This window comes from Chrysemys picta, chromosome 6 (genome assembly GCF_011386835.1).
Source record: "Chrysemys picta bellii isolate R12L10 chromosome 6, ASM1138683v2, whole genome shotgun sequence".
Taxonomy (NCBI): domain Eukaryota; kingdom Metazoa; phylum Chordata; order Testudines; family Emydidae; genus Chrysemys; species Chrysemys picta.
Genome location: NC_088796.1, coordinates 98974563 through 99002008, shown reverse-complemented (window position 1 = coordinate 99002008; position 27446 = coordinate 98974563). Strand labels below are relative to the sequence as shown.

The 27446-nt window shown below is 44.0% G+C and overlaps 2 long non-coding RNA genes across 2 annotated transcripts in view; one reads left to right on the top strand and one right to left on the bottom strand.

The window, feature by feature from the left end:
- The window catches only part of LOC122173738 (uncharacterized), a 57651-nt gene that overhangs the window by 28603 nt on the left and 1602 nt on the right, over positions 1-27446 (bottom strand). Inside the window, exons 2-4 of the long non-coding RNA XR_006174476.2 lie at positions 19305-19636; positions 17912-18358; positions 15677-15755 (exon numbers count right to left, since the gene is read on the bottom strand). This is a non-coding gene — a long non-coding RNA (uncharacterized LOC122173738). The remainder of the gene's footprint in view (positions 1-15676; positions 15756-17911; positions 18359-19304; positions 19637-27446) is intronic.
- Positions 323-18231, top strand: LOC135972432 (uncharacterized). The gene is made up of 2 exons (XR_010588885.1): positions 323-396; positions 18121-18231. It is a non-coding gene; the product is annotated as an uncharacterized LOC135972432 (long non-coding RNA).

The following is a 27446-nucleotide window of genomic DNA, read 5'->3' as shown; positions in this document are numbered from 1 at the left end:
TTTAAGGACAGAAAGGGCCATTATGATCATCTAGTCTGACCTCCTGCATGACACAGGCCATAGAATTTCACCCAGTAATTACTGTATTGAGCCTGTAACTTCTTGTGAGAGTGGATGTGCTGAGTTTCTTTGCTCTGTTGGAAGTTGTCTTTACTGAGTCACAGGGCCGTCCTTAGGCATACGCAGCATACACAGCTGTGTAGGGCACCCAAAAATGTGGGGCACCACCCTCGCTGGCTGCAGCACAGACTGCTCTCTGGCCCCTCCCCTGTGCAGGGCCGGCAGGCTTCTCCCCGACCCCCTGGCCCCTCCCCTCCGCCCACTCACTTCTCAGCCAGCCAGCTGAGGGCTCCGGCTCGGGCAGGGCCTCACGGGGCCAGAAGCGAAAGTTTGTATGTGAGTGAGGAGGGGGAGCTGGGTCAGGTTGGGGGGAGCCAGGTCAGGATGGGAACAGAGCTGGGGAGATACTCGGAGGCTGTGAAGGGGGGGGGGCTGAGCTTGGGGGGTAGAACCAGGCATAGGACTTCGGGAAGCGTGGAGGCGGAGGAGGAACTGGGCTGGGGATGGTTGTGGGGAGCCGGGCTGGGAAGGGAAAAGACCTGGGGGGGGGTTGTCTTTGTCTGGCTCAGTGAGCAAGCAGCAAATGTGCTAGGGCCTCCTAGAGAGCAGGCTGATGGCCCCGGGGGAGAGCAGCTGTTCCAAGCACCTCTCCCCTCTTCTGCCCACTTGCCCTGCCCCTTTTCACTCCACCTCCCTCTTCTCTGAAGTTTAAGCCCAGGCGCCAAGGATCCCCTTTGGACCATCACCTTTTCCTCTCTTCCCTTCCCCAGCAGGGATCAGCAGCAGACGCAGGCTGGGAGGAGGGAGAGGCTCACACACACAACCAGGCTGGGGAGGAGGGAATTTTAAAGGAAAATAAAAGAAGGTGGCGTTTGCTTTTCCTGCCCATTCACAATATTCTGCTGTCAACGGGAGGAAACTGACACTAAAACAAAAGCAATCAGGGCTGCAGAATGCAAGGGACAGAGCGACTTCTTAGCTGGGAAGGAAGATGGTCTTGCATTTGGCAAGGCTGGAGTAGCTGAAAACTTTTATTTAGGAGAAAGGGACATGATTTTTTTTCTTGTGGGTCCAAGTATCTCCTGGGCTGTCTCTCAGGCTGGTAGCATTTTGAAGAAAGGAGAGTTCTAAATGGTGCGGAGTTGAGTGGGATTTTAAAGGTCTCTTGAAGAATGCAGCACCACCTTTCTCACCCATGGGAAAGACCTTTAAAAACTGCCTTAAATAATCCAAAGCAAGAGCCACCGTTCAAATGAGACTTGGCTGGTTATGGCTCCAGCCCCACTGTTGAAGCATTGTTGAAACTGTGTGCCGAGTTATACCCAGTACAATCCGACTGAGCCATGTGTGGCAACCAGGTGTATAAATCATGGCAGAAAAAGACTGGTCCCTGAATATAATTCCTTTTCTTATTAAACTGCACATCCCAAGCACCTCTTTATTTTTCAGGATTAGAGGGAAATGCTCTATTTTAGGGAGAATGAAAGACCATTTGGGAGTTGATGGCCCAGAGCGGTGACAGGCAAGGGCCTGGATGAGGGCTGGACTCAGCCATTGGTATCAGCTATTTATTTTTAGTCATTCAAATGGATTTTGGGTCATGGCTGACATCCCAGCCATCATGTAGAATGCTTCCCTGTGGCCTTTTGACATGCACACCGCGGTATCTCACTGCCAAGTCCCTATCCGGAAAGGGGAGGAGGAGGGGAAGGGGAAGGCTGATCTCCCACCTCCATGCAGACAGTGGCCTATGCTTGCCACTGCCATGCTGGAACCTCCACATTTATTTATTGACAAAATTTGCAGAATTTTAAAATATTGTGCACAGAATTTAATTTTTTGGTGCTGAATTCCCTCAGGAATATGGGGTGCTGGGCAGCTGGGGCTGTGAAGGGGCGGTGGGCAATGGGGGGGCTGTGAGTGGGAGATCTCTGGGTCAGGGGCCACTGGGCATGGGGGTTGGGCATAAGGGGGTGGGGGATACTGGGCAGGGGGCAGTGCTGGCAGCGCAGGGCTGGGGTTGGGGCACAGGTGGGAGGGTAGTGTAGGGGTTGGGGTGAAGGCGGCACTGTGCAGAGGTTAGGGGTGAAGGAGGCACAATTAAACTGTTTTTAATAAAGTGTATGTGGCAAGTTTTCCAATACTGTAAGCTTATGTTTGTGCTGCTAAGAGCAAGTCAGACATAGGGGCACCAGTTTAATAATACTGCCGAGGGCCCCATAAATCCTAAGGATGGCCAGCTGACTCAGCATCTTTTCTGATTGCTCAGCAGTTTGCTTCTTTATACAGCGGGTTTTCAGATTTAGTGCTTCTAAAGCAATCAAGAAAGAAACAATTGAAGAAGACACAATGATGACCAGTGGAGAACTACTTAAGAACAAGCCCATGCAATCAGGAGAACAGGCGGTGTACTCTGGCCTGCTCAGTTCTGGCTTCTTACACTCAGTGATGCAGTACAAGAACATCTGAGGGCAAGGGGAACTTTGTTTTTATGGAAAACTAGGGTTACCATATTTAAACATTAAAAAAAGAGGATACTCCATGGGGCCCTGGCCCCGCCCCCACCCCAACTCCTCCCCTTCTCCACGCCAACTCCGCCCCTTCCTCAAAGTCTCCGCCCCCTCCCCTGAGCACCCCGCATTCCCCCTCCTCCCTCCCAGCTCCGCTCTTCAGCTGCACAGAGCTGAGGTGTCTGGGGGGAGCTGCAGGCGGTTTCCCTCGCGGTGGCTGCTGCTGCTCCCCCCAGACACCTCAGCTCTGTGCAACTGAAGAGCCGAGCTTCCCGAGCGCTACCGGCTTCACGGTTTGCCGGGCAGCCCCCAGACCTCCAAACCCGCTGTGCCCCCGGCCGGGTGCTTCCCCTCCCGGGCTCTGGCTGCGCTGGTCTGGGGGGGCTACCCAGCAAACTGTGAAGACGGTAGCGCTCGGGCAGCTCGGCTCTTCAGCTGCACAAAGCTGAGGTGTCTGGGGGAAGCAGCAGCAGCCGCCACCGTGGGGGAATCCACCTGCAGCTCACAGCCTGCCGGAGCCGCTCTGAGGTAAGCAGGGGACTGGGGCAGGGATGCTGGCAAAACAAAGCTGGGAGTATTTTCCCGGACATGTTTGGCTTTTTGGCAATTCCCCCCCGGACAGGGATTTGAGGACCAAAAAGCCAGACGTGTCCAGGAAAATCAGTACGTATGGTAACCCTATGGAAAACTAACTTTGAAACTACTCATTCTTAAACCAAGAATATATACAGTAAGCAGTGCAGGGCAAAATGGATACCATCATACCCCTTTTAACCACTGAATCCTAGTTCTTTTGAAAATACTCAGGACAAGTCCAATCTGTTAACAAAACCAACGGGTTTTGCAGATAGAGGTTGTAAACTTGGAGGTCTCACTGAAGAAAACATACATGCACAAAAGATCTTGAAATATTAGAAAACAACCACTTGAAAATGGTGGATATGGGTAATGGCATAAAGAATTTAATACAAACAAGCCTTGAGGTCAAATGTACTCCTTCCTAGGACATGAAGTGGCTGATAGGCCCAACTCTTGCCACTTCAAGCCTTTATATTTTTAAATGTTTTAGCTAAAAAGGGCAAAACCACTCTAAAATATGTGTGCATGCACATATACACACATTCCAATAACCAATCTAGAGGGAAAAAATCAGATGGATAAAGCATTTTGTATTTTGCATACCAAATATATCCATACAGATAATGCTAATCTACTTAATGTGTCTCCAGAAAGGTATCAAAACCTTGTAGTTTCTTTCATTTCTGATAAGGAATAGAGACTGGATTTTGTTCTTAAGGTTTTGTTTTAAATAAAGCTGAAGTCTCTTTTTTTAAAGGCATTTCATTTGGGTGGCTGGGTTCCTATGTTTTGCAATGTCTTGTGTGTAACCACAGAGATGGAAATTTCAATTATTAATAATTGAATTCTCTCTCCCTGGAGTTAAAGTAGCAATTTTCTATCCAGTGAAGCTCTGAGTTGCTCTGGAGAGAATTACATGCATTTTGATGAACTATGTCGATGCCAAGAGATTCCTGGATGCTATGCTATTATCCTCTCAAGAAATAGAACTAAAGGGTATTTTCAAGGTTGAAAATATCAAGAGGATGGAGCAATTAAGCATCTGTATATCCCAAACTTTTATTATATAGTATCCCTTTTTTTCTTTTGGCTTAATTTGGGACCTCAGATCTTCTAGGTGACCCCCCTCCCCCCGCATGCACTTTCCCTCCTTTTAATTATTGAAACTGTTGTATTAACATTTACCTTTGACAATAGTAGATAAGAAACCTTTTATAATATGAAACTATATTGGGCTTTTGGATGAGTTTAGAGACATTTTTTTATCAACCTCCTACTTCTCCCTTCCAGCAAACTATCCTGTCTGTATGGTGATTGCTTGTTTACTTGTTTACAGTAAAAAAAAAATGGAAAAAATTTAAATTTTCAAACAAAAAAAAGATGTCCAGACCATAGCATCATGAATGGGGTTTGAGGTAGAAGATGACTCTCATTTTTTAATATATGTTAGTACAGGGATGCCATATTTTGTCACTGAAGGCTGCATCAGTACCATGGAGGGACCCCAATGGTCCCCATGTAATTTGAATATATATTTATGCAAATGGCCTGATTGTTAGAAGTGCTACCTGCAGTCCCATTGACTTCAATGGTAGTTACACATGCTCAGCATTTCTGAAAATTAAGTCCAAAGTACAAATTCAAAAATCAATTAACACAACTGTAATATCTGATGCACTTCTATCCTTGATGGATGAATAGAAACAATTTCTTGTTTGAGGTCACCAGCAATTAAAACTTGTCCCTACCTTGCATTAATAGGCACTGTGCAGTTTAAAATTTTACAATTTATCTTTCTTTAGAAGCCAGCCATCAGTGCAGATGCATCTCATCAACATCATACATTTTATGACAAACTTTTGAACATAAAGATCACCTATTTGTGGAATAAAAACATTAAATGTACATAGACTTATTTTTATTAATGTTAATATAGGAACATTTTATTATTTGGATGATTGGTTACCCATGAAAAATAAGTTATGTGCTTATGTGGCGTTTCCGCCAAACCTTTCTCCTGATCCACATATGTTTTTTCAAGTACAATATCTCAATGGGACATGAGTAATATCTTTAGACACAGTTTGAAATCTTAGTATATTGATTGCTAATTTACTAGTTCACAGGTTAATCACCTGTGAGAGAGTTTTCCAAACTAAATGGAAAGTAGCATTTAAGTTCTCTCTAAACGTTTAAGAAAGGCACTTAATATGCTTCAAGTTAGGTGCCACATGTATGTTACATCAGGAAAATTAAGCAGGTTGTTTCAGTGGTGTAACAACTAACTCCTAGAACTTTAGCACAGCAAATGGTTTATTTAACTAATAAAGTAGTTTAGCATTTATTCATGAGGAAATCAGAGGCCATGCAATCTCACCATAAGTTAAATATATATTTTTGATAAAATGATGGGCAAGTTACTAGAAGCACATACCTTCTTTAGTTTAGTTTAGTGACATCATACTAAAAAGTGTGCATACTGATGATTATCTCACTCTAAGAGTATCACTTTTGTAAGACACTTTGGCCCTAGATGAAGCACTGGCTGAAACTCCTAACTACCCTTCTGTCGTTAGACTCCATCTCTGGAAATGCATACATTTCACAGATAGATTAATCTCTCCTATTCCCTTGTCTATTGTTTTCCATCAGGATTTCCTGCTTGCCTGCTAAAGTTGGTTGGTTTTGGTTTAAACAAGAAGGGCTTTTCTTGTTTGACTGGCTTCTACCTGTTTCTTGTTTCCAAAAAGTTATAACTTCTTTACTAGCTCATGGAACCTAATTTATTGCATCAGATTGTTCCCTAACGAACATAGGTATCTTAACTTTTGTAGCAGGCATATTGATGCAATGGTGCAAGACAAGCATGTCAGTCTGCAGGAGCGCTGCCAGCTTTTCTGCCACCCTAGGCGGTGGAAGGTCCCGCCCTGAAATGCCGCCCCCCACAGAGGCGGCAGAAGGTCCCGCCGCCGAAATACCGCCGCGGTCGCCGCCCCCCAAATTGTAGTGCCCTAGGCAACCGCCTAGGTTGCCTAATTGGTTGCACCAGCCCTGAGTCTGTGCAGAATATGACTGATTGTATCTGATTGGTGCATTAGATGAACAAAACTTCATGCCGTCTGATGCACTTTCTTCATACCTCTCTATTCCACCACATAATCCCCCCCCCTGCCCCCCAGGTCCCAACAAAGCCATGAACTGGTTAACAATTGCTTTAGAAATTTTGAGCCATTAGAAGCACTTATACATAATTTATCATAAATTAAGGTATTCCACATATTATTATAACTATTACTATTTAACATTTCTATTGTAGTATCTCCTAGAGATGATAAGAACATAAGAATGGCCGTGCTGAGTCAGACCAATAGTCCATCTGGCTGACAGTGGGCAGTGCCACATGCTTCAGAGGGAATGAACGGAAGAGAACATTTAAGAATGGAAGAGAACATGAAATGATCCATCCCCTGTTGTCCCGTCCCAGCTTTCAGCAGTCCGAGGTTTAGGGACACACAGACCATGTGGTGGCATCCCTGACCACCTTGGTTAATAGTTACTGATGGACCTATGCTCCATGAATTTATCTAATTCTTTTTTGAACCCAGTTATACTTTTGGCCTTCACAACATCCCCTGGCAATGAGTTCCACAGGATAAGTACTTCCTTAGGTTTGTTTTTAAACCTTCTGCATATTAATTTCATTGGGTGACTCCTGGTTCTTATGTTATGTGAAGGGGTAAATAATGCCCTATTCACTCTCTCTACACCATTTATGATTTTATAGACCTCTGACATACCCTCCCTTAGTCATTTCTTTTCTAAAATGAGCTGTCATTTTAAACTCTTCTCGTACGGAAGTTGTTCCATACTCCTAATCATTTCTGTTGCCCTTCTCTGTACCTTTTCCAATTCTAATATATCTTTTTTGAGGTGGGGCAACCAGAACTGCACTCAGTATTCAAGGTACAGATGTGCCATGGATTTACATATATTTTTGTCTTATTATCTATCCCTTTCCTAATGGTTCCTAACATGGTGTTATATTTTTGACTGCTGCTGCACATTGAGCGGATGTTTTCAGAGAACTATGCATGATGACTCCAAGATCTCTTCTCTTCTTTGAATGGTAACAGCTAATTTAGAACCCTTTGTATGTGTAGTTGGGATTATTTTTTCCAATGTGCATTATTTTGCGCTTATCAACAATGAAATTCAACTGCCATTTTGTTGCCCAGTCACCCAGTTTTGTGAGATTCCGTTGTAACTCTTTGCAGTCAACTCTGGACTTAACTATCTTGAGTAATTTAGAATCATTTGCAAACTTCACCACCTCACTCTTTACTCCTTTTTCCATATAATTTATGAATATGTTGAACAGCACTGGTGCCAGTAGAGCTCCCTGGGCAGGGCCGGCTCCAGGCACCAGCTAAAGAAGCAGGTGCTTGGGGCGGCCAATTCAAAGGGGCAGCAGTGTGTCCGCTATTGGGGCGGCCCATCTGGGTCTTCGGCGGGAATTCGGCGGCGGGTCCTTCAGTCCCTCTCTTCCTCTTTGAGCTGCCACCAAAGAGGAAGAGAGGGAGTGAAGGACCCGCCGCCGAAGAACGGAGTGGCGCGATTGAGCTACCGCCGATCGGCTTTTTTTTTTTTTTTTGCCGCTTGGGACGGCAGAAAACCTGGACCCGGCCCTGTCCCTGGGGGACCCCACTATTTACCTCTCACCATTCTCAAAACTGATCATTTATTCCTACCCTTTTAACAAGTTACTGATCCATGAAAGGACCTTCCCTCTTATCCCAGACACCTTATTTTGCTTAAGAGGCTTTAGTGATGGACCTTGCACTTGGACTTTCAGAAAGCCTTTGATGCTATATTTGTTGGATCACCCTTGTCCACTTACTTGCTGACCACCTCAAAGAATTCTAATAGACTGGTGAGGCATGTTTCCTTTTACAAAAGTCATGCTGACTCTTCCCCAACATATTGTGTTCATCTGTGTGTCTGATCATTTTGCTGTTTACTATAGTTTCAACCAATTTGCTTGTCAGTAATTGCCAGGATCACCTCTAGAGTCTTTTTTAAAAATCGGCATTGCATTAGCTATTCTCTAGTCTGGTACAGAGGCTTATTTAAGTGATAGTTTACATACCACAGTTAGTAGCTATACAGTTTCATATTTCAGTTCCTTCAGAACTCTTGCATGAATACAATCTGGGAACTTATTACTGTTTAATTTATCAGTTTGTTCCAAAACCACCTCTTTTGATACCTCAATCTGGGACAGTTCCTCAGATTGTCGCCTAAAAAGAATGGCTCGGGTGTGGGCGCACATTGTCTGCAGTGAAGACATTCAGCTTCTCTGCAGTGGCCTTGTCTTCCTTGAGTGTTTCGGTAGCACCCTGATCATCCATTGGCCCCACTCATTGTTTGGCAGGCTTCCTGTTTCTGATGTACTTAAAAATATATTTGCTGTTAATATTTGTGTCTTTTGTTAGTTGCTCTTCAAAATCTTTTTCAGGCTGCCTAATTATATTTTTACACTTGACTTACCAGAGTGTATGCTCTTTTCTATTTTCCTCAGCAGGATTTGACTTCTAATTTTTTAAAGATGTCTTTTTGCCTCTAACTCCCTCTTTTACTCTACTGTTCACTATGGTGGCTTTTTTGGGGGGGGGGTGTACATTTAGTTTGAGCCTCTATTATGGTCTTTTTAAATAGTTACCATGCATCTTGTAGGCATTTCACCCTTGTGACTATTCCTTTTAATTTCCATTTAACTAACTTCCAATTTTTAAAAGATGCCTTTCTCCCCCACCAGCACGACCTATTTTGTCATTCCTATATATTTTGTAGCCTGAGACCTCAACCAGGTTGCAGTTATGCCTGGTCACTTTTTTTTCCCTCTTTAAATATATAAAGATTGTCTCCCAACATTTTCATAAATTGCTATTACTTTGCTGTCTTTTAGTCACACAACTAAATTCATATAACTAAGTTATTTTGTTGGTCTAATTAATACAGAGAATTAGTAATGGGGTATGGACCCTTCAACTTTATATCATTAGTTCAAATCCAGCCTTCATCTGCACAAAACCAAAGGTTAGAATACGATCTGTATGGGGGCTTAGTGATGTATGTTATCATATGAGTGGGTGTTGTCAACCCATTTCTACAGGGCAAATGCTCTGATCATTATGTTAATGGGCAGTCTCAGTGGAGAACCCAATTGGCATGCCTTCTTGTCAGTCTCAGCAAATACCTCACCCGATATAGGGCAGTGAATCCTGGTGAGACACATTGGTGAGGTTAGGTGAGTTTTCACACTCTTATATTTATTGTGTCTGTTCTAGGAGGGAGCAGAAAACTGCAGTCTCCCGGCACATCAGCGTTTCACAAACATTGAATTCACTTGGAGCCATTCTTTTTCTTGGCTGCAAGCTCTACTTCCTTGTGCCTATACCAGTTGCCATCTGGCTGCTGACACTTCCCTGTCCTTCATTCTACTTTTTCTGTAACGGTCTTAGTTTTATCTTCCTCTTTATCTCCTTTTTTTATATGTAACATTTTCTCACAAGATACCCTCCCATTTTTGATGATGTAATTTATGTTTACATAATCAACAAACACCATCTATCTACCCTATTGCTGATGTTCTTCAAAAGGGATACTGGTGTTATCATTAAACTCATTTGCTTTATTTTAGATTATTTAAAATATCATAATAGAATGTTATACCTTTTTTAATTCTATGGATGAATGCTCATTTCTGCTTGAATTCACGGTAGGTTGTTAGAATGTTTGCACTTTACAAGCGAAAGGCATGTGGAAAAGCCAGTTCAGGAGCCTTATAGGAACACCTCTCCTGTTGTCTGTTGTAAATTACTTCATAATTTAAAGTGAGAATACCTCTTCTTCCTCCTCTATATCATATATTAGAGACCAGGAGCTGGCAGTTTAATACAAGGCTCTTTAACTGTACTCTTTAGAGTAGCCAGATGCCATGACTGTGTTAAATCCATCCACAATATCTTCAAAAAGTCACACTCACAAGGAAATGTGTCTGAGAATGATAAGGGGAAGAGGTCTGAGACTAAATGAGTCCCACAGGAAAAGTTCATTATGTAAAATAGAGGCAGAGTGCCAATGGGATCATTATGGCTTCAGCACAAATCTGCCAAATTGCCTCATACCCACAGGCCTCAGGAACTGCAATAAAGAGTATGGTTACAATGTTTGACCACTTCTAATTCTTGCATATCATCTGAATCTTCATCTGTCTTGTTCATTCCCTATTAGAGGGCCCTCTGTTGCCTTTGTCAGACATGTCTGTTGTTTTCTGCCATCTGACTCTTTGAAAGTCTCACACATCTTTTAAAATATACTTAAATTCCTGAATGCCATCCTGTCCACTCTGTTTTGCCTACTGAGACCAAGGAGGGCAGTTGTTGCAGAATTAGAATGTCAGGAGCAAGCACACACATGCAGGGAGAAAGTCACATAAACTGAATTCATAATAGTTTTGGTTTGGTGACTTTACAGAGATTGATTGCTGCTATAAAAGGCCAGTGAAAGGCCTACTTCACATATGAAAACCTTCCAGAAACTGAAATACTGGTACTCAAAATAGCAAAATTGACAGACTTGGTTACAGGTCAGGTTTTTTTAACCTTCTCGTTCCAAGGAGACACAAGAGGAAAGACAGGATCTATCTCTGAGTCTGTTATTTTTTTAAACTTCTATTTAGTTTAAAGGAGTAGTTGTAACTACAGGTTAGTCAGGTTAATGCAAGAGAAGAAAGCAGCTGGAATCATTCTAATGAAGTGCAGTTCAAAGTATTTAAATTTAAGAATACATGAGGAAGATGACTTTATTCCCAGCTATATGGAGGTTTTTATTTGTTATAAATCTCTCTCCTTTCTAATATGATAGCTTCTATTTATAGTCAAACAGAACTTATCGAGCTCAAGCCACGAGTAACTAGGTCAAATTCTATGGTCACTATTATATTGGAGGTCAGACCAGATGATCTAATGGTCCCTTCTGGCCTTAAAATGGATTAATATGATTTTGTAGTTTGTTCAAAGAACATGAAATCATAGAATCATAGAATATCAGGGTTAGAAGGGACCTCAGGAGATCATCTAGTCCAACCTCTGAAGAACATTACGGAGACTCAAAGGGCTTGTTTACACACAAACTATTTTAGTTAAATTGATGCAACCTTTTTGTGTGGACACTTATCTTGGGGAGCTTATCCTATTTCAATTTAGCTTAAATCAGTAAAAAAAATCTGCTCAAACTGTGTGTTCTGGTTGACCAATCCAAAGAACACTTGCTTAGGGCCAGGGCCGGCGCTTCCACTAGGCAACCCTAGGCGGTTGCCTAGGGCAGCAGGATTTGGGGGGGCGGCATTTTGCCGTCCTCGGCGGAAATTTGGCAGCGGGGGGGTCCTTCTGCTCCGGATCTTTGGCGGAAATTCGGCGGCGGGTCCTTCACTCACTCTGGGACCCACTGCTGAAGTGTCCCGAAGACGCGGAGTGGAAGGACCCCCCTCCACCGAATGCTCAGAGGAGCGCTGCCGCCTAGGGTAGCAAAAACCCTGGCGCCGCTCCAGCTTAGGGCCCTACTCCTTGTGAAGTAAATGGCAAATCTCCAATTGACTTAAATGGTGCAGTATTACACAGTAGAAAGTACTGGAGATTGAATGAGGGATCTTCATAATGGGGTGCTCTACTCTTTTCTATGCAGCACTTTAGTTTGTTCTCTTCTTTCCACTCAGTTAGAGACCGGATGAAGTTCAAAAAACACAGTGCATTCTCCAGACTTGCCATTTTGCTAGCTGTTAGGAGGTGGTTCACCGGTGAGATTTCCTACACTAGTGAAAGGAAGTTACTGTGGTGGCACAATTAAACTGCTTAGTCTTTCTGTCAGTAATACTCAGAGCCTGTTGGAGACCCATAACGTAGCTCTACTGCAATATTTTCTCCATATTTAAGCATTGTTTGGCTATAGCTAGAGTGTTCTACTTTATGTTCTCTGGAGCAGATCTGCAGCCCTGGAGATACCTTGCTGATGTTAATCCCTGAGAAGCAGTGGATTTGGGCTCTGATGTATAGCTGCAGGCTAAAGTGTACCGCAGTGAACAGAGCTGAGACTGATGTTTGTGATAACTAGGAGTTGACGTTGTCTGAAGTGAGCAATTGGTGTACAATGTTGGAAATAGTTGTTTATTGGGTGTCTGTTTGGAATTGGAATTTGTTATTGGTGAATTCAGACCTCCAGAAAATATGCCTCAAAATAGGAATAACTAGACCACTTTAACTAGACCAATAACTATACCAATCACTTTAACTCCAGAACTTTTACATTCCTTGATCTTGTGCCTTAGGATGGCATGGAGAACTCTAGGAAAGATATTATGTCCTTTGATTTGTGTCTCCTAGGTGTGTCCCCTTAATTTTGGATATGCATTTCTTTTACATGTGTCCTGTGTGTTGACAGTCTAACTGTAATCTGCAGATTTGCAGGGCTCTAAAGATGGGGCTTTATTTCTCCCTTCCCCCCAACAAAATGGAAGTGGAGAGAGTTGTTTGTGTTAGACTGGGATACATTGACATCTTGTTTGGGGGCTTTTAATGTTAGCTTTTATGGAGGTGGCAGCTCCTGATTTGCTTTTTTTAATAATTAGCTCACCCATGGTGTGGCAGCCACTAGTGATTCTAATTTTATCCTGTGTTAACTCTGAAGCCAAACTATTTAAATTTCTACACTAACTTTCTCTGATCATTTTAGCAGAGATATCCAGCTAATCTGACATTTTAAGTGGTACTTGGGATTGTGGGTGGAATTTAAGATCACCTGTATTGCTATTCTCTCCCAAGGCAATCATAGAAAATTAGGGTTGGAAGAGACCTCAGGAGGTCATCTAGTCCAACCCCCTGTTCAAACCAGGACCAACACCAACTAAATCATCCAAGCCAGGGCTTTGTCAAGCCGGGCCTTAAAAACCTCTAAGGATGGAGATTCCACCACCTCCCTAGGTAACCCATTCCAGTGCTTCACCACCCTCCTAGTGAAATAGTGTTTCCTAATATCCAGCCTAAACCTCCCCCACTGCAACTTGAGACCATTTTTAATCAAACTTTCTTCCATCTATAATGAATTATTACTACTACTAATTCTGTGCCTATTTATCTCAAAATGTTTAGAATGCTTGGTGCTGCATTCCTTCTTGAAACATCTCCTTCCACATTTAATCTGGTTGAGTTGAGGTTCAAATCAGGACACACAACGTAAACTGCTATTGTTAACGTGTCTTCACTTTTATTGTGGCTAAATTGGGTAGACTGACATCTGTCCTGATTCTATTGGATTTTTTTGCAGCATTTGACACACTAGATGTTATGATGCCTTTTTCTGAACTCATTAAAAGCTGGTATCTACAGCAGTATTTTCTAGTTAGTCTTGTAGCTTTATAGTCACAAGGAAGCAATCTTCTTTGCATAATCTGGGTGGGTGGGTGGCTGTTCTACCAGGTTCTAGGTTTTAGGCCTGCTGCTTTTCTCTTTATACTGTCAACCACATGATGCCCTTCCTCATTTTTCTTGCTTTCCTTATTTGTTGTATGCTGATGACACAAAAATTTATGCTTGTTTTCTTGTATTTTCTGAGTCTTTGCATTCTTATTTCTCCTGCTGCTTCGGTAATACCTCTGATTAGATTAACTTCATTTCTAGACATAAATACTGACATTCTGGTTTTTGGCTCTGTCACTTATTCACTACTGAGTTAACGTACAACATTTTGAGCTAAAACTCCACTAGTATTCCCATTTCTGTCATTTCATCCTCAGACTGAATCTGTCATTACACCTTGTCATGGCACAAGACTTTTACTACATATTTTAAATATATACATTTTAAAACATGAATGCAAAATTTTAGCAAGAGCATTCTTTTATGGTTCAGCTATTGTATGGACCTCTTTGCACTGGTCAATCCATGTCACAGTTGGTTCACAAACACTTGTTGTTGTTGCTTCAGCTATCCCCAGCTGACCACCCCGCACATTCCTTATTTAAGTGCTTTCCTTGTCTACATATCTCTGTATCCACAAATGTATTGTTAGATTCTCCCGCAGGGCTAGGTCCATACATTTTCTCTGTGGGTTGCCCCTAGGATTGCCAACATTATATTTCAAAAATACGGGATTGTTTTCTTAGCACCCGTCTGGGGGAAGAATACACTGTACCCACAGGGGTCAACGGTGGGGTCCCCAGTACCACAGAGGGTGGGAGTTATACTCCTGGGGAAATACTGCACCACTGCAAATACACAGAATTATGTCCCCTGCAGATTTCTTTGCTTCCCCACAGAAAAATGACTTTCTGACAGGGAAGCAAAGGGAAACTACAACAGCGGTCATGCAACCCTCCCCAGCAGTATGTTTCAGGCACCCAGGACAGCTGGCAGAGAGGTAAATCATTGTGGGGCAGAAGGCAGGACTGGGGAAGACCCGGCTGGTGGCTCCTACCCTGCGCCGGGCTCAGCTGCTAGTACCAGCTGGGCTGGGAAGGACAGGACTACTTCTTCCCCTGCATGGCGTCTAGGGCCAGGTTAGACCCCCCCCCCATATTTCTCCCCTGGCTGCAGGAAGCTCTGCAAACTCCCCCTGCCCCCAGCTTCCTGCACCCATTGTTCCTCAGCTGCAGAGGGAGGGATTCCTGTACAGGGAGCTGCTCCCCCATCCACCCAACCCCTGTGCATCCAGACCCCCTCATACCCAGACCCTCCCGCTGAGCCTCAATGCCCCTGCACTCAGAACCCCCCCCCCGATGAGCCCCACTACCCCTGCACCTGGATCACCCCGACGAGCCATCCGCCCCCAGATCACCACCCCACCAAGCCCCAACCAGCTGCACCCGGTTCCCCACCCCACTGAGACCCACTTCCCCAGCATCTGGACTGCCCATTGATCCCCCACATGCAGACCCCCCTGCTAAGCTCTATCCCCCCACATGCAGACCCCCCCACACCCCGCCACTGAGCCCCAACCACCTTCCTATGGACCCCCCTGCAGAGTCCCATTATCATTGCACCCAGAAGCCCCCAACAAGCCCCTGTACATCCAGATCCACCCTGCACCCGGATCCCCCCACTGAGCCACCCGCACCCAGATTTCCCCAAACAAAACCCTCTCAACCCATGCCTGGATCCCCCCACATTAAGCCCCTCCATATTTGGATCCTGCCTTGCTGAGCCTACCTGCCCACACAGAGGAGCTGGGCCCTGGGGTGTTTCTGAGGCAGGCCAGGTCCCTGCACTGTGTCAGGGTTGGGTGTAGCCTCACCACTGAATCCATGTCCCTGGGTCGATGGGGGGAGCTACACAGTGATCTCCCTGATGCCATGATGGAGCCTCCACATTAATCTGACAAATAAAATTTGCAGAATTTTGCAGAATTGTAATATTTTTTTTTTTTGGCGCACAATTTTTTTGGTGCAGAATGCCCTCAGAAGTAGAATTACTAACCATGCGACAGTTGAGGAAACCTTCTGCTCACTGCAGTCAGTCTTGGCTGCGGAGACACAGCTCCAGAAATCAACAGGGTCTGGAAGGGAGTGGAAAGATGCACCTGTGAGTACTGGCCCCCTGCTAGACAGGGCCCCCTGCTGACTCTAGCCTGTAAGCATGGCCCTGTCTACTTTCTGTGCGCCTTGGAGCTTCACTGAAGGGCCAGGGTCAGGAAAGGGCTCTATCTGGCAAGGGGGTCAGTACTCCCAGGATGTAGCTGTTTGTTTCACTCTCTCTGCCAATGTCCCCAACAGAGGAGCATAACTACTGGTTTGTGGCAGCTGCAGCAGTGGAGGAGCAAGGCAGGCAGGGAGCCAATCCCGGCAGCCAAGACCATCTGCACAGAGCCCTGTCCACTTCCCCTGCCGGAGAAAGCCCCCTCCTGACTCTAGCCTTTCAGCATGGCCCCATCAGGTCTTGTGCCCCCGATAACCATATGCTGTGCCCCATAGTTTGGGAACCTCTGCATGATAGGAACATTGGTTCAGTAAATCATGGGACTGATTCTGCATTACTACATTATATTATTTTACAAACTTTATATAACTGGAAGGTAAGGTAATATTAAAACTAGGGTTACCATACGTCCGGATTTTCCCGGACATGTCCAGCTTTTTGGGCTCCAAATCCCTGTCCGGGGGGGAAATCCCAAAAAGCCGGACATGTCCGGGAAAATCGGAGCGGGGCCGGGGGCTCCGGGGCCGGGCCGGCGGTGCGGGGCCGGGCCGGGGGCTCGGGGGACGGGCCGGCGGTGCCGGGGGCCGGGCTGGGGACTGGCGGTGCGGTGCCGGGGGCCGGGGGTGCTCGGCCCGGGGGCCCGGGGGCCAGCACCCCAGGGCCCGAGCCGACCCAGGCTGGAAACGCCGGGGGGGCCAGCCTGGGCCGTGCCTCCTCCCCCCACACACCCCCTTACCTGCTTCAGGCTTCCCGCGACTCAAATGTTCGCGGGAAGCAGGGGAGGGGGCGGAGACTTTTGGGAGGGGGCGGAGTTGGGGCGGGGGCGGGGCCCCGTGGAGTGTCCTCCTTTTGGAGGCACTAAATATGGTAACCCTAATTAAAACTGGCTTTGCATAATGGTATTATTTTTAATATGTTGAAATATGGGATAAAAGGGGTCCCATACTGATTTAGTAAGGGATAGGCAATTTTCTATTTAAATAAGGGACGTCCCTTGTAATATGGGACTGTTGGCAACCCTAGTTGTCCCCTGTCTGTAGCTGCAGGGGGCAGAATCAAAGCTGATTGGATGAGGGACTAGTCCCCACCTTCTGGAAACTCCCTCACTTTTGTTCTGCCTCCTATAGTTACTGGCTGGATGGGGGAATCACCTGCTAGAGAGAGAGAGAATTCACCGAAAACAAACAAACAAACCTGAAGAGGTAGTTTGTCTTCTTCCTGGAATTATCACAGTGCCTCCCGCACATCCCCTGACTGCTCAGATAAAGGCTAAGAGGATGGAGGAGAAGAATCTAAACAGGAGACCGAGGCTGCCTTCCTCCTGCTCTGTATCCCTGCCTGAGGGTGCAGAAGGGGAGAGGTTTGTGCCTTGTGCATTCCAGACTCCTCATCTGCTGGGTCAGAAAGGTTTAGCTTTGGCCTCCTGACCCCAACCCAGGAGATTGTTCCCCAGGAGTTCCCCACCAGCGGGGAGTGACAGCTGGGCTGCAAATGCCTCAAAGGAGGGCAGAAAAATGAAGAGAGCCCTTCGGCCACCAGAGGCAGTCACATCAAAGGGCAGTGGCCTACCACAGGGGTTAAATCCACCATAGACAGAGCAAGGGGTGGATGGTTAGACCATCTGGGGCATGCATCCTCCTGCAGCACAGGTCACTTCCCGGCCCTTGTTGGGTAATTCATTTTCCTATCTTAGACCCTGGGGAAGTCAGGAATTCTGAAATGAGGGCAGAAGAAGGGAATCTCCCCTCAGGAAGAAATTCCCTCTTTGGTTAGGGAGCGCTTGGATTTGGCACAAAAAGTGCCTTTACCTCAGAGCCCACCATCTTATGAGCTCCCAGGCAGCGCAGCAGTGTCCCATTACACACATTCTATCCACTATCTAAAGGGAAAAGATTAAGAGATCAAGGCCTGCTAGTCAAAGAGGTTCTCAGGACTCCTCATCTGACCCAGGTTCCCAATCCCCACCTCCCTGAAGGAGTAAAATTAAAAACTGGGGCAAAGGGTTCAAGAAATTACCTTAGAAACTTAGGAGAAAAATTGGCCTGTTCTTCTAGGGATAGCTTTTCCTCTGACTCATCACCAGAGGGCGCCAGAGCTAAAGGCTCTGCTCCGAAGGTTTTCATACATGGAAAGAAAAAGTACGACAAAAAGAACAGAGTTGTGTATGTGTTTGGTGGTTCTTCTTCATCTTCATCATCATTTAATTCATTTTCATCCTCATCTAGGGTATCACGAAAGAAAGAATAGGAAATCTGTTCAATCTAAGTCCAAAAGAAGAAAAAAGAAGTAAAGAGGAAAGTCAGGATCATCTTCATAGGAGGAAGGTGAACTCTCAATCTCAGTGTGAATCGCAGAATGAAGCAAAGCAAGAGAATCTTCTCCCAACTGAATCATATGTGAAGATGTTATGAAAGGTGATTAGATACTTGGTTGTTCCATCAGATGAGCCCATTAGAAAAGATTCTGAGGAGGAGGAAGGAGAGAGGGTTGGTACAGAAATTACCAAAAAGTATTTTCCAACTGCTTCAAAATCTGAACCACACATTCTCTTCACAAAATAATTAAGGTCAAAAGGAGAACACCAGCAAAGTCTATGACAGTGGTTCCCAAACTTTTCCCCCCAAGGACCTGTTTGGCACCTTATTAAGTGTCCCAGACCCCTTTCATTTCCAGTATTACGGGAATGCCCTCCCTAGCTTGGGAATGCTCCTTCCAGTGTGACCCATGCACTGTGTGCATTCTGGCTCTGGCTCAAGGGATGGGCCCCCACATAACCCACGACAGACCCGTCCAGGAATCCCATTTTGTGAACCACTGGTCTATGAGGCATGCCAAAAAATTCTACAATGTGTACCATAGCAGAGCAGATTTTGTCTCTTCCCAAAGTGGATGTAGCTGTTTCAGTATTAGTCAAAGACACTGCTATCCTAGTTGAAGGGTAGTTTTTCCCAAAAGAACCCACAGAAATATCATTGCACTCTGTTTGAGGCTGCATCTTCCTCTCTGAGGGCTTCTGCTGTGACATGTTTTGCAAGAGTAATACAGGCCTGGGCTGACAGTTTGGCAATCAGATTTGCCCCCCCCTCCAAAAAAAAAAAGGCTTAGAAATCATTACAGGTAGTTTTGGAGTTAAAGGAAATCTCAATGGCTTCACCATTCATAGCTGCTACAACAAGGGATGTTTTAATGTTTTCAGCACATGCCATGGTCTCCAAAGTGATGACCAGATGGCACCTCTGGTTATGAGCCTGGAAAGGCAATATACAGGCCAAACTCATGTTATCAGTTTTGAAATATCCAGGAGGTTGGCTATCAATGGAGCCATTACACAAGTGGTGGTGGAATACTCAGATAAATCAAAAAAGCCCTTAGAGAACCCCTCTAAATCCAGGAAAAAGGGATAGCCTACCTTATTACGGGTCTAAATATCCTTTTCATGGCTACTCCTCTATGTACAGAAAGTGAGATTACAGCAAAAGCAAATGGAATAAGTCTAAACCCAGAAAGGGCAGAGACCAATCTTCCAGCAATGCAAATTCCAATATTAGAAACAATGCCTGACTACAGTCAGGAAAGTTCTGACAAGCAACGCCTAGAGGGGAAACTATTACAATTCAAGGACCAATGATCTCTCTCTACACTGGAGAGATGGGTCCTGGATGTGTGGTTCAACAAGGATACATCACAAAATTGTGAATGATTCCAAATTGCTGTTTTCTCCCTTCTCCAGTATACTCAAATCTGCAAAAGAGACCAAATAAATAAATAAATAAAAATAAAGACAAAGGTCATAGATCATCATTTGCAAATAGACATGATTGAGTCTCTGAGGAGAAGACATTCTCGGGCCATTGCTCAATCTTGTTTCTTCCATGCCTCCAGTGTTCTTAAAAGTCCTTGTTTTTCTTGTGGCTTATCTCAAGCAGAAGGGACTACAAGTATACCCTTTCCTGGATTACATTGAACTCAGAGTCCCACCCAATGAGGGATCCAGTCAAGTGACTCAGTTAACAATCCAAACATTGGAACAGCATGGATTTATAGTACATTTCTGAAAGAATCATCTTCAACTATCTCAGCACCTAGGTCACCTTGATAGACACGCAGGCCCACAAAATCTTTCTGTCAGCCAAAAGATGGGACAAGATCAGATCAGCAATTAACTTCCTGAGCAGGTGCCCAAGGATTACAATTACTGTGTAAGAGTAATAAAGCCTAAAAATAAAATTGAAATTGAGACACCTTAAAGATAGCCATTTGGAGCCACCATTATTACACCAGGAGACTGTGGCTGGCTGTGGTTTCCATTCTTCCACAATTGTTGAACATACTTATATAATATTAATGATTAGTCACTGTAATAATAAAAAATGTTTTTCCCCTACAAACAAAATGACTTGGGTTTTACTGAATGGAACACACATGGTGCTTTAACGCCTTCATTCCTGCACTCTTTGTAACAATTTGTGAGATGCACTTCAGTGACTCTTAACAGAAACAATGCACTTAAAGTGATCACACATGGAGTTATTCGGGAATAGCTGTTCCTAAATAAATCCATGTGTGGACAAGCCTTTAGCAGTGAGGGGGTTAAGGAGAGGCTTATCTCCTTTTCTCCTTTACAAGAGCAGATTATTTGATATTTTCCTAACCTTCATTACTTCATCATTTGTTAGTCATCCTTATAGTCATCCTTATCTCTTCTTTCCCATTCCTCGAATGAGATGGGCTATCAGCAGATTCTCTTGGATCTCAACACTGTTTTTATTTTTTGTAATTTATTTACAGGCAAGGGGGAGGATTAGTCCATGTTGCAAAGATTAGATTTCTCCTAACACGCAATAAAATTGATCATATTTGATTGTGATGATAAAAGTCTCAGAAATAACTCTGCCAAAATTAGATATGTACTGCAGTTGCTCATTTCTCAGGTAATTCTATTACAAGTAGCCACTAATATCTATTGAATTATGATTATTTTATTTAAAACATCATTTTGTTCTACTGATTTTTCCTTTGACTATATTAATATTACCATACTTTGACTGGTACCCTCTTACCCAAATTCTTCTGTTCAACTCAGGGATAAAACTGGATGTAATGTCTACTTTGAAGATGACTGAATCTAGGTTATTTTTCACTGCACCAATATTTTGGGGTCATTAAACCTGTCAAACTTGTTTGGGCTAGTAAGAAAGTTTCTCTGAGCCACTTCCTTTTAAGGAGTGTAGCTACTGGGAATTACTGAGCAGTGAAATTCACAAAATACACAGACTGCCAAATACAATAAAGAAGTCAGCTGGAGTGAAACTTTCACTGTGTTAAATAACAATACAAACAGAAACTAAAACACCCATCCTGAAGAAAAGCCATTTAGTCATACAAGATCTTGAGTTATTGTAGAACATAATTCACTTTAATATCCTGATTTGGAAGTACACATAACATTTAACAGTCTGGTTCTCCACTGCATTGTAGCCATAGTAATTAATCCTGTCGAAAGTAGATGTAAAATGCTACCAAACTGGAGTTCTTCACTTAGAGTAGTGATAATATTTTACACCTATTATTCTCAGATATATATGACTACACACTGAATGCAGTGGAGAATCAGGGCCCTATTTTTCAAAATGTTCCTTGTTTTCTGTCTGAATCATAAAAATGCCAAACCCCCCCACACACACCTGTTGATATGGGTAACTTGATGGGGCTAGCAGTGAAAGGGGGACAGTCCCAGCGGCAAGGGAAAGAGACACTTGCCAAGGAAAAATAGGTAGCCCCTTCCTTGGTGAGTCTCTGACACATTGGCCAGCTGGGGGAGAGAGATGCTGATTGGCCAGCATTTCTGAGCTCCCAGGATTTAGCCCAGCCCAGGGACCATGTGGAGCCCATTTGGCTCTGTTCCAACAGCCCACCCTGCTTCACCCTTTGTCCCCTTCACAGGGAGGAGGGGGCTAGGACTCAGGGCAAGTCTATACTACAGCACTACATCGTGCAGCTGCACCGCATCTGGTGAAGACACGCTATGCCGACAGGAGAGCGCTCTCCAGTCAGCATAATAGTTCCACCTCAGCAAGAAGCAGAAGCTAAATCAATGGGAGAGCATCTCCTGCTGACATAATGCCTGTGGGGACAGTGCAAAATGTGCCTGGGGCGGGGAGGGAGGCTTTTTCACACCCCTGAGTGATGTAAGTTATATTGACTTAGGCTGTAGTGTCGACGAGCCCTCAGAGAAAGCTGAGTCCTGGAAGTGCAGGCTGAGGTCAGCCTATCCCACACAATTGGCAAGGAGTCCTATAACCCCCTCTTCCCCCACTGGAACCAATTAAATGCCAGAATAGGAAATATGGATGATGGGCAGGTAATGCCTCTCCCTTGTGTTAAACTTTAATAAAAATTGTGGCCTGCAGTTTAATTCCATGCATGCATCCATCCTCATTTTTCTGCTGTGTCCACAACAATAATTTCTAATACCATTCTACTGCTGCCTTTGCTATTGGTAGACAAGTGTTTGATGTTATAAAGAGCATGTTTCAAAAGAAGGCATTAATAACAGACTCCAGAGACAAAGCTGAATAGGTGTATTTTCAGAATTTTATAAAGAGGGAACAGTATATAGCAAGATTGTGTGTCATGGATTTATAGGGTCTGTGCTAGGCCTCCAGCCTTTATACAGCCTCTTAAGAGTAACCCTTTTAGAGTGCCAGGCCCCAAAAGTCCACACTTTTTCCAGGCTCAATGGCTCTGAGACTGGGCCAACTGGCTCCAGCAATCTGTCACCATGAGATCTTACAGCAAGTTCAACTTAGTTTAGACTCCTGTTCAGAGACTTTCATACCTTCAGGGAGCAATGCATTATATTTATTCCAGACTGTGAATTGCCATGTTTCTTCATTCTGTTAGGCATGAGGTTTTTGTTTGTTTTTTCATTCCATCAATTACCTTTCTGTAGGGAAGTTGTTTAAGAAGTTAGAGAATTACAAAGTAACTGGAAGTAAATTCCAATACAGCTTTCCTTTAGATCTTGACCCCACACCAAAATACAGTACATACTTTATTCTTTCCTGGTTGCTACTGAATAGCCTTTCAGGTTGGTGACCCCTTATTCCAAGAAAAAATGTTTGTGATCTCCATACATCTACTATCAAAGTATCGATGATAAATTTACAGGATTTTTTTTATTTTATTTTGTGTGGTACAAGAGGCTGATAAAGAATATTTGACCTTGAAGGCTATGGGTCTGTGGGTCGTGAGGGAGAGATGTTATCTTTTCCTTAGATTGGAATAAAATGTTCAACACCTCATGATCCCTTGATTGCCTTTTGTGACTTTTCGGGTGTCACAACCCACCAGTTGAGAAACACTGTTAGTCAATCAGCAAACCCCAATGCTAGTATGTAAGGAGTATACTAGCCCTTTAAGGACCATCCTGGGGCTCACAAACAGAATCGCATAGGTGCAGTTATGGAGACTCCCTGCTTCACTTTGGTGACCTGCTTAAGCAGGAATAGGAGAGTGAGCAAGTGGGGAGGAGAATAGAACCTGAAAGTCTGCAAGAGGGGTAATCTCTCTCCATGGAGAGTAGTCTGACCAGGTACAGAGACTTTGGTTTGGAATTTGATCAGGGTACTGAAATAAGGAGCTTGGAACTTGTATTCCAAGGGCTCCTTCCCTAGACTTCCATTAAAGAAGACATTCTTATTTTGATGTATTTGCTTTTGTTTCTCATAGCCCCATTCTGTGCAAGATGATTTATTTACGCTGACTGGGGGATGGGGAAAGAAAGGTAGGGCTCACCTGGTGTGCAACACCTGGCCACAAAAGGTTGCCTAAGATGGTCCACCTCTTAACACAGTGATATGTAAACATTTCCCCCCCCACACACAACTTGGAGATGCTTTCTAAAAGGGACAATAAAGAGATGATCAAGTTCTGATGACGATATATGATTATACTTAAGTACCCTGCAACTAGCGAGGGGTGAGGAACAGATCTAGAGTCTGCTCTCAAAAATACACATACAACTTTGCTTAGTTCAGGGGAGTTCTGTGTATCTAAGGGCAGAATTTCTCTCCCAGGTGGATAGTTCAAATATAATTAACTCAGAACCAAGGACCAGATCATAGTCCCAAAATTTTGGGATCATCATCCTTTTTTTACATTACTTCTCTTGGGACCCTCTTGAGAGTTCTCCATGTGGTCTGGATATCCACTGCGGGGGAGAGAATGAGTAGACCTGGTTTGGTAGTGGTAGGAGGTGTGATATTCCTATCTGTACTCTGTAATTCTATGAAGATTAGTAGGAAGTGGCCTTTCCCAGAGCCCCTTTGTGTTGGAGCACCATTCTTTAAGAAGGTCTGGGGCAGCCAGAGGTGGCCCTGGTAGTACAGTTTGAGTCATGCTGCCAGGTTGTTTAGGATGAGTGTGTATATACTGGTCTTGATCTGCACACAGACTTCCTATTGATATAAAGTTTCTTTGTATTTACATAAAGGTTTAAGGGCCCATTCTGGCATAAAATATCCGTAGCCTTCTGAGCTGCATAAACCCTAAGGCCTAGAGGGCAAGAGGTGTTGCTCACCTGCAGGCTGATCAGTCCCTAGGGAAGAACAGTTTATCTGGGCAACAAGTTAAAAAAAATGCAGTATTTAGGAAAGAGAACTCCAGCACATGACCTTATTCCATAATTGCCCAATTTATGATACAAGGCCATATTGCCTCATGGATCTCCTACAGACTTAGCTGGAGTCACTTCTCATAACTCCAGGTTGTAAAGGGGATCAGATGGGATTTTTTAAAATGTAAGCATATCTGGAAGTCAGAGGCGTTCTTGCCCCTGATCACTGTAATCCTTTAGGGGTAAGGAACTCGCTCTTCCTAATGGCTGAGAAGTCCTTAGGGACATTATCATTGTACAGAACTTGAAACTCTTCCAAACAAATCCAAATCAAAATCACAAGAGGTCTAATCTCTGCCTTACTTTCACTGAGGCAGGAAGGTTTATGGGATTCCTTTCTCCCACCCACTTCCTGTCTTCCCTTGATCACCACTATGGTGTTAGGGCCATCTTTATGTTATTGGTGAGTCCCTGGTGAGGGGTTTGGGTTTCACTTTTTCTTAAAATGATATTTTCTCCATAGATGGGTAGTAGATGCAAACCTTTGCCCCCAAGAGTCTTTTACACTAACAGAACCAGATAAATAAGGCCTCAATCCCGAAAACTCTTGTATCAGTCCTTAACTTCATACATGTGAATAATCCCAGAGAAGTCAATGGGACAAACTCAGGTGCACAAAGTTAAACAGGGGCATAAGAGATTAAATTTAGGCTATTGATCCTTTGGAATTCTTTCCCTTGAATTGGAACTTCCCATACAATAATTCCCTGTCCCAATGTTAGAACACCTTTACGGTTTGAATTTTTACAGTTGTTAGGGTGGGAATCATACTACTGTGTACACATCTCTAAAGTTTACAATAAACTAATCCTCTCATACTTATCTCAAACTGTACGTGCTGGCTGTAAAATGTTGTTGGACAGGGCAAATATTTACCTATACTAGCAATGATCAGCTGACCCATTCTGAATAATATTATTCAAAGAATAATCACTGTTCATATGAAACTCTAGGGTTAGCAAAGGTAAGGGAGTTTGCCCCTTTACTTTAAACCCCTCTCATGTGAGAAGGGATATTATCAGAAGTTAATATTCCTAAAAAGACTCAGTGTTTACTTAGCATTAGCTATTAAATCTTAAACACTCAGGTATTTTAACCATGAGGTTAGAGGTATTTGTTATTAACTTAAGTTCACCACCTTGAAATTTTTTATTTAAATTATTTTAAAATGTTTATTCACAGCATAAACTTAAGTCAACCACACACTGCAGGAGAAATCTTTTTAATTGAATAATTTGTGCCTGTTTAAATAAATATTTGCTTATCTTTGTGATGGCTTCACTGTCCATAGCTGCCTACACTGTAAGAGACAGAATCATCTCCTGGGTATTGAATCCAAGCAAATGTTGCAAGTTCAAAAGTTCAGCTATCCTTACTGGGTTTGTGTTCTGCTTAGAAGAGATGAAGTGTGTGTGTGTGGTTGTGGATTGGGGAGGAGAGAACAGAAAAGTGAGAGGTAAAAAATAAGAAAAATCCACTGAAATGTTAGATGAAAAATGTAACCAAGAGAAGGAAGACAGAGACCGAGGAATGGAGTAGCAAGGAAGAGAGAGAAAAGTTCAGACAAGTATATGTATCCGTACACAGTAGGGCACCCAACTGTGTCAGTTTCTGGATTCCCCCTTTAATGCATAGTAAATATTTCCTCCCCCTCCAAATTTTTTTTTTAAATCATCCTTAGAAACACACACAATCCCTTCCCCTTTGTGCAAGGGTACTACATAATTTCTGTTGCAAGTGAGCCCTCTGCACCCATGGAGGAGAGGGTAATATTTGAACCTTAATGTCCTGGCAGCATTCTGTGCCAAAAAATTAAAAATTCTGTGCACAATATTTTAAAATTCTGCAAATTTTATTTGTCAAAATAATACTACATAATCATGCCAGCTTCAATTATTTTTGTAATTTATTTCAAAATACCTGTCAGCAAATATGTCTAACAATAGGGACACACACACAATTCCCCCAGGAGTAGAGATTTAAAGAAACCACTATGACAACCCAGTTCCTGTTTCTCTGCCCCCTTCTCTCCCCCAAGGGCCCAGCCGGGGGCCAGACACCCACAACCCCTCTCACTTAGAGCCCAATGGCGGGCCCCTTCAGCCAATACACCCGAACTCCCTTCCTCCCCAGAGCCCAACTGTGGGGACCCCCAGCCCAGATACCTGTCCACATGCCCCAGAACACAGCTAGGCCCCCCTCTAGCCCCAGATACGCATCTCCCCCCACCCTCTGAGCCCAGGGATCAGAGGGAGAAACAGCCTGATGCTTGGTCCCAGGCTTGCAAGGAGTGTCCTGCGTGCCGGCCCTCTCCTTCCCTCAAAGCATGCTGGATGCTGCAGCTGCCAGGAACCCTCTACTTCCCTCTCCCTCCCCCCAGCAGTGTCTTCTATGTGCAAGCTGGGCTCTGCCAAGTCCCGTGCCCCCCCACCACTAGTGGTGACTAGCAGCACTGCAGCCCATTTGTGGGGGGAAAGGAAATTCTGTCTGCATGTTAATTTCTGCAAAATTCTGCATTGCGCAGTGGTGCAGAATTCCCCCAGGAGTATAATTTGTCACTGTTGTATGTTAAGCAATAGCAAGCAGACTATTGTAACATAACAAAGCTGCTCATTTTTACTTATTACCAGTAGCAACTGGAGACCCCAAATGAGAACTCACCAGTGCTAAGCTACTAGTACATATAGGATTCAGGTGTCTAAAACTGTTGTTAAAACAGGTTTTCATGACAGTAGTAAAAACACCTGAACCCTGTTTTACTAGCAGTTTGCACCACTGCTGACAGTCAATGGAATATGACTCTAATTTTACTAGTGCAGACAAGGCTTAACTGTATAATTGTGTTTCATACCTCACAACATGGAAAGTAATATC